The following is a 7,991-nucleotide window of genomic DNA, read 5'->3' as shown; positions in this document are numbered from 1 at the left end:
TCTTTTTTTTAAATTTTTTTGCGCAAGAACCTTCTGAATGTCACAGGGACAGAAAATGAGGATAGATCTTTAACTTTGCATGGATAAAGCAATAAGATTGCCTCTTGGAAACATGAAAAGCCAAACCCCATAATGTGCTAAAATCACTTCATTAGCAGGGAACTGCTCAGGGAAAAGTTTTGCAGTGTGCATCAGAGAACACACAGGATGAAATGGGATGAGAATAAAACTCTAGCTAAGCCTAGTTCTGGTGGACTCTGTGGACTTGACCCCACTGCTGACCACAGAAACACTGTTTATGTGGAGAACTAGTCTCAGCATTCAAGGGACACTGCTGGTATCACATGGACAATATCCTCAAACTCCAGCAGAGCTGCCCTACCTGCAGTCTGGCCAGGGTGAGGGGTCTGGTAGAATACAGCCCTTCAAGGAAGAGAAACCCCAGGATCAGGGTACATTGGCACACTTGTTCCCTATTTTAGACTTCTCAGCCCAGGGGTGCCTGTGGTGTCTGCTACCTCAGGACACTGCATTTTACAGGTAGAGCAAGGGTGCTATTTTTTCTGTCAATGTTGAGAGATGCGACGAATCCCAGACTGTCCCCAGGCCCTGAGTCCAGAGGCAGCGAGTGGCCCATGTCAATATTGCTGGTGTGCCCTCAAGAAGAAGCTGTTCACACGGCCTCTTCTTGCTGGGTGGAAGCCGCAGCCATGTGGTAGCCAGTCGGCCATTTCACGGCATGACCGATAGAGCCTCTGGCCTTACTTGTGGCCCAGCATGTGTGGTGCCGTGACGACCCTCAGCTGCTGCTAATCCCATTGCCTCCCGCGAGACCTCTCTGTTCCAAGGCCATTTTGAACAGGACCCAGTGCTCTCCACAGTCTCAGCCTGTGTGGTGAAGTGGCAATGGGGCCTGTAAGAAACAGATGCTATTGACATGTGAGCACAGATAATTTTTTGGAGGATTGTAGCTGCTCAAAATTTTTATGATGCTTCATGTGTTTTTTGGACCCTTCTCCCCAGTCTCCATTTAGTCACTCTGCCCATCTAGCTAAGGCATTCCCTGAAGGAGCCATGCAGCTCCAACCAAAAGCCTATTTGTTATGAGGTGACAGTTGGCAATGCTGCAAGCAAGGTCAATATCTATGTCTTGCTGAGCCAAGGCAAACCTTTGTTGTACTGGGCAGTGGAAATATGGGACCTGAGACACAGCAGACTTGATGTCAGGACAAGACATCTTGAAAAATAAGGTCTTCCTAGAAGTGCTTCAAATGCTGTTTGGCAAAGGGTCATGCCCGGGCGTGACCCATGGGGTAGGAAGTGCCAGTGTAACTGGGCCATCCTCATCCTGTCATGTAGCTGTGCAAGGGCTGCTGTCAGTGGACTAGTCCTCATTTGCAAGCAAATTCTGTAGCATAGGAACTAAATTGTGCCACAGTGAAGAAAATCAAACCTAGATGTTGCTATCTCTGCTTGTCTGCAGTCATCTTGGTACACCAACTTTCGGACATGGGCAATTTTTTCCCCTAATACTGCCATAAATCAAGGGCATTATACCCAGGATATATAAGCTAGGATTCTCATTGTCATTTTGTTCTCTTTGGTGGATTCACATCAGCCAGGGATCTGACCTTATTTCTATAATCTGCCCCAAATGTCAACAATTAGAGTCTGTTTCAGTTTAAATCAATGAAGCATTAATATCTTTAAAATAATTTAGTTTCAAATGATTGCAAACAAAATGAAGAGATGTGGCACCCTGTAGGACACTGAAATCATTTGAATGAATTTGGAACTTAATATTTACTGTTGGGATCTACACAATATCAAGAGCCAAAGGCAAGATTAGTTGGATTAGTGCTTCAGTGGTCCTTCATTATCCACTTCTCCCTCAGTGACATGATTCGTGTCTTCAGTTAACTGTGTTTATTAAATGAAAATGATGAAGAATTGAAGTAAAAGTACATATGTAGAAGGAGGATGTTCAATCTTGCTAATCTTGTTTAGAATGTTATTTTATTTCATTAAATAGGAAATTTCATTGAGGTTTCCTACATGTTCTTCCAGTGTTAAGACTAAGAGCTCCACTCTGTCATTGGAAAACAGAGGCACAGAGATGTGTTAGAGTTTAGTTACTTGCTACCCAGGAGACAGGCAGAAAACAGAATCAGGTCCACCTGAACATGGGATTTCTGAGCACAGACCACCCTTTTCTTCCTCTGGTTTACATTGCTTTCTAGGCTGTGATAACAACTGGAGAACCACTTGCATGGTTCTGCTTCCTGTGGGGAAAGCACAGGGGGAAGGAACCCCACGGTAGTATGAATTCAGGCTTGGCTCTGCTGCAGACACTCTCAACACTAGACCGGTTTTACAGCTGTCTTGCACAAGGATGTCTTGATGCACTGGACAATCAGGCTGCTCCTCTGGAAGGTGAATTTACTGATCAACTTGGCAAGTGTTGAGGAGAAGTAAGACACATATAAATAACTTGAATAGAAAAAGTTTGTCTCTTTATATCGGAGCATCAGCTGACATGATCTATAAGGTTGGATCCAGTCACAAAGTGAAAAGAGGGAAGGGGATTTGCATGTGGCACGGGCAATACAAGGGACATGAGCATAACATCTACTTCAGTCTTCAGTTAAGTCTGCAGCTGACTCTGAAATCATCTCATCTATTTACTCATCATGCAGGTAGAAACTATTTCCCAGGGCACATTTCAAACAGCCTTTTAAACAGTGTGTTAAACCAAAATAAATAAGACCGCATTGCTTTTTAATTTTTCGCTGCTTCAAACCGGATTTAATTAGGCACACTGCAACCTTGAAAAAAGTCTAAGAAACAGGGAAGTGATATTGATTCTTTATTATCACTTTAATTGTCTATTCTGATGTGCTAGAACTGAAACAATCTTCCAGCTGCAATGTCTAATGAACTCCAAGATCAAACATGATCTTGCTAATTATGGAGTTAATGAGGACAAGTTCACAGGCAGAGTTAAGTTAGTAACTACATGTTTCAAAGCATCTTGAAGCTCAATAAGATCTCCATTTGGTGCTATAATGGTATACATTTTGCATTTCTTCTTTCTGAACGTGTTACAGAAGGGCACCCTATGTATGGTATATGCTGCTAATCATGTGCAAACGACACAAAGACAACTTCAATAAATTAGGAGACTGGCTGTTCATAAATCAACTCAACATGGAAATCTCATTTACATTACTGCTATGCTATCCCATGCAATGTGTTTACACACAAATAATGCCAACATTAGCATGGGAGGGGGACAAATATAAATTCTACAGCATGTTTCTGAAGCCAAACCACCAAGAAATGACAATCAACATTGTAAATGAGCAAACAGGCAATATTACAAAAGAAGCACTATTGAATCAGACCTTTGAACCCACACAGCAAAATGAACCTTACAGCTGTATCCATTTCAGGGGCATACTTACACTGGACACAAATGGGATCAGACAATCACAGAATCACAGAATATACTGAGTTGTAAGGGACCCACAAGAATTATTGAGTCCAACTCTTAGCCCTACACAGGACTATCCCCAAGAGTCACACCATGTGCCTGAGAGTATCATCCAAACACTTCTTGAACTCTGTCAGGCTTGGAGCTGTGACCACTTCCCTGAGGAGCCTGTTCCAGCACCCAACCCCACCCTCTGGGTGAAGAACCTTTTTCTAATATCCAACCTAAACCTCCCCTGACACAACTTCAGGCCATTCCCTTGGGTCCTGTCACTGGTCACCACAAAGAAGAGATCAGTGTCTGCCCCTCCTCTTCCCCTCATGAGGCAGTTGTAGACTGCAAAGAGGTCTCCCCTCGGTCTTCTCCAGGCTGAACAGACCAAGTGACCTCAGTCACTCCTCCTACGGCTTCCACTCAAGGCCCTTCACCATCTTTGTTGCTCTCCTTTGGACACCCTCTAAGAGCTGAATATCTTTCTCATTGTGGTGCCCAAAACTGCACACAATATTCAAGGTGAGGCTGCACCAGTGCAGAGCAGAGTGGGACAATCCCCTCCCTCAACTGGTTGGTGATGCTTTGTCTGATGCCCCCCCAGAACACGGTTGGCCCTCCTGGCTGCCAGGGCACTGCTGACTCATATTCAACTCACCATCGAACAGGACCCCCAGGTCCCTTTCTGTGGCACTACTTTCCAGCAGCTCATTCCCCAGTCTGTACATAAATCAAGGGCTACCCCATTCCAAGTGTAGAATCCAGCACTTCCCCTTGTTGAACTTCATACAACTGATGATTGCCCAGTCCTCTGATCAGGTCTCTCTGCAGGGCCTCCCTGCCCTCCAGGGAGTCAACAGCTCCTCCGAGTTTTGTGTCATCTGCAGACTTGCTCAGTATCCCTTCCAATCCTGTGTCCAAGTCATTTATGAAGATGTTGAAGAGCACAGGGCCTAAGATGGAGCCCTGCAGAACCCCACTAGTGACAGGTCGCCAGTCTGAGGTTACCCATTCACTGTTACCCTCCGTGCTCGACCCTCAGCCAATTGCTCACCCACCACATGATGTGTTTATCCAGCTGTGTGCTGGACATTTTGTCCAGAAGGATCCTGTGAGAGACAGTATTGAAAGCTTTACTGAAATCCAAAAATATTACATCAACTGGCTTCCCTTTATCAGCTGCGTGGGTTACCTCGTCGTAAAGGAAATAGGGTTTGATGAGCAGGACTTTTCTCTCGTGAAGCCATGTTGGTTGTGACCACTAACTGTGTTGTCTTTCAGGTGTTTCTCAATACCACCCAGAATAATCTTCTCCATAACTTTATCAGGCACTGAAGTGAGACTGACAGGCCTGTAGTTTCTGGGGTCCTCCTTCTTGCGTTTCTTGAAAATCGAGACAATGTTTGCTGGTTTCCAGTCAGCGATCTCTCCAGATTCCCAAGACTGCTCAAAAATCACCAAGAGAGGTTTTGTGAGGATGAGGATTCTTGGATGAATCCCATCAGGCACCATAGATTTTGAGGGATCTAGCTGGAGCAGCACATCCTGCACAATTTCAGGGTCCACTGAGACTTGGTCATTCTTGCAGTTATGGCCCTCCAGCTCAGAGCACTGAAACCTCCTTGGTCTGTCATACCTTTTGAAGACAGAGGCAAAGAATGCATTAGACACCTGTGCCTTGTCTCTATCCCTGTTTGTAAGGTGACCATCCTCATCCTGTAATGGGTCGATGTTATTTTTACACTTCCTATTGCCATTAATATATTTGAAAAAATTCTTTTTATTGTCCCCCACAGTTCTGGCCTGCTTCAACTTCAATTGAGCTTTGGCCACACGAATTTTCTCCCTACAGTGGCAAGCAACATGTCTGTATTCTTCCCATGTCACCTGACCTTGCTTCCACTGGGCATACACCTTTTTTTTTTACTTTATTTCCAAGAGAAGATTACTGTGCAATCAAGCCAGACTTCTGCTTCGCCTACTTGACTTGTAACATTTGGGAATTGCTGTTCCTGGGCCCTTAAGAGGTGATGTTTGAAAAGTGACCAGCACTGATGGACCCCAGCACCTGCAAAAACATTTTTCCAAGGGGACTTTACTCACTAATTCCCTGAGTAGCCTGAAGTTGGCTCTCCTCATGTCCAATGTTGAGGTTTTGCTGGCACTTTTTCTCCTATCAGCACAGATTTTAAACTCAATCTCTTCATGTTCACTGTGGTTGAGACAGCTGCCAATATCCATTTTGCTCATGAGATCCACTCTGTGGACAAGCAGCAGATCAGGGAGAGCATCTTTCCAGGTTGGCTCCCTCAGGACCTGTTCCATAAAGTTGTAATGCAGTTTTTTAGGGATCTGCTGGCCCAGGTTGTACCTGCTGTGGGATGCTCCCAGTTAATTTCTGACAAGTTGAAATTCCCCATAAGGGCGAGGGCAGTTGACTTGGAAGTGCCCCTTAATTCCTCAAAGAATAATTCATTGATGTCATCATCCTGGATGGGAGGTCTATAGTAGACTCCTACTATGACTTCCACATTATTTATTTGCCCCTTGATTCTTACCCAGAGAGTCTCAGCTGTGCCATTGCCAACTGTGAGCTTTATACATTCTAACCCTTCTATTAAAAAGCCCACCTCTTCTGCCCTGCCTGTGCCTCCTAAAGAACCCATAACCATCCAGTTACAGGGCACTCCAGTCACAGGACTCATCCCACCAGATTTTACTTATGCCCATGATGTCAGACCTCTGGGATTGGGCCTAAGATTTGAGCTCGTTGCATTTGTCCCTCATGCTGAATGCATTGGTTTAGAAGCATTTCAGGTGTGGTACTTTCTAGTCACTGTCCCGTGACGGAGATTGAGGGATCCCATCAGTGTTTGTTTCCTCAAGTTTGGTCACGCCATTCCATCACTCATTACTGGCAAGCCTGGTATTTTCCCTTTCCCCCTTCCAAGCTAGTTTAAAGCTCTATCAATGACCCCTGATAGTTCCTGTGCTAGAACTCTTTTTCCACTCTGAGAAAGTTTCATCCTGTCAGGTGTCAGTAGATCAGGTGTTGAATAGATCAGTCTGTGATCAAAAACCACAAAATTTTTCCAATTACACCAAGCTTGGAGTCGCTCATTGACCTGATGAATCTGCCTATTCTAATCAATATTATTACTTGTTACTGAAAGGATCAGGAAATCATTACCTGTGCTGATCCTTCTACCAATCATCAGAGGGCCCTGTGATTGTCCTCAGACTTCTCTTTTTTATTTTGTCAATGTCAGTTTGAACAATCAGTAACATAGTAATCAGAGGGCCTTACTGGACTGGAGAGTTTTCCGGTAATGTCTCTTATCTGAGGCCCTGGGAGACAGCAGACTTCCCTATGATTTGGGTCCAGTCTGCATATCAGGCCCTCCATTCCCCTCAGAAAGGAGTCTCCTATTACAACTACCGTTCTTTTCCTTGTAACAGAAAAGGTCATGATGCAGGGTACAGATGGTGTTGCTTCAGGAGGCCCCACTGTCCCAGAAGGACCTTTGCCTGCCTCATCAGTTGTCTGAACTTCTACTTCCAGAGACTCGTATATGCTGTAGAAGGTGTCAGTCCTAATTGATAAGTATTCAGAAGGAAGAGGAAACTTTCTTCTGGTACGTGCGGTGACCTGCTTCCAGCCTTCATCTTTAACAGACCCTTCACTAACAGTCCCTTGACTAGCTACCCTGTAGGGTTCTGAGTCCACCTGTTTCTGCACTACAGCGGAGATCTAGGAATCCCAAGAGTCTTTAAACTGTAGCTTCTCTAAAAATAACAGGTCAATCTTTTGCTCATTCACTCGAATACTATGTAGCCTGTTCACTTCCTTCTGTAGCTCTCTCACCTGATGACACAGCTCTTCAACCACAGCACATCTCCTGCAAAAGAACTGTTTGGCAGCCTAAGCCTCGAGGAGAGACATCAGGCACACCTGGTAACCTGTGACCTGGAGAGCTGCGTCTGCCATCAGCAGGTCTGTCTGTCTGAAGGCCTCTGACATGGCTTGTTCAGTGACTCCAGCAGTTACAAATCAAAATCAAATCAGTGCTGTGCTTAAAGTAAGATGTTCTTCTCAGTCCCTTAGGAAAGATTGTATCTAAAAATTGTTGTTTCTCCAATTGTTTGTAACAGAGTTTGTTCTCTGTTTATCTCCTGCTTTCCCAAGTTTCTCTTCTAAAATTGCTGATAGCCTTGGAGTTGTAGCTGTTCCTTCTCTTCTTGCACAACAGATGGTCCTACAGGGTCGGCAAGGTCTGTAATTGCAAAAAAACCACAGACAACCAGATTGCTGCACCTCCATTAGTGCAAACAGCAGCAGTTTGTCACAGTGGCAAAAGTTTGTCTGCGTCCAGCAAAAAATTATGCTGGATTAAGTAATCAATTCCATGTGCTTTGCATTAAGTAAATCATGTCATATGGAAATAAAGATCATCTGACAACATATTGTGATTACTTTAGAGCTCACAGTTCTGGGCTGAGAACAGTA

This window comes from Pipra filicauda, unplaced genomic scaffold (assembly GCF_003945595.2).
Source record: "Pipra filicauda isolate LSUMZ 115617 unplaced genomic scaffold, ASM394559v2 scaffold651_size339498_pilon, whole genome shotgun sequence".
Lineage (NCBI taxonomy): Eukaryota > Metazoa > Chordata > Aves > Passeriformes > Pipridae > Pipra > Pipra filicauda.
Note: the sequence above shows the minus strand (reverse complement) of the source record.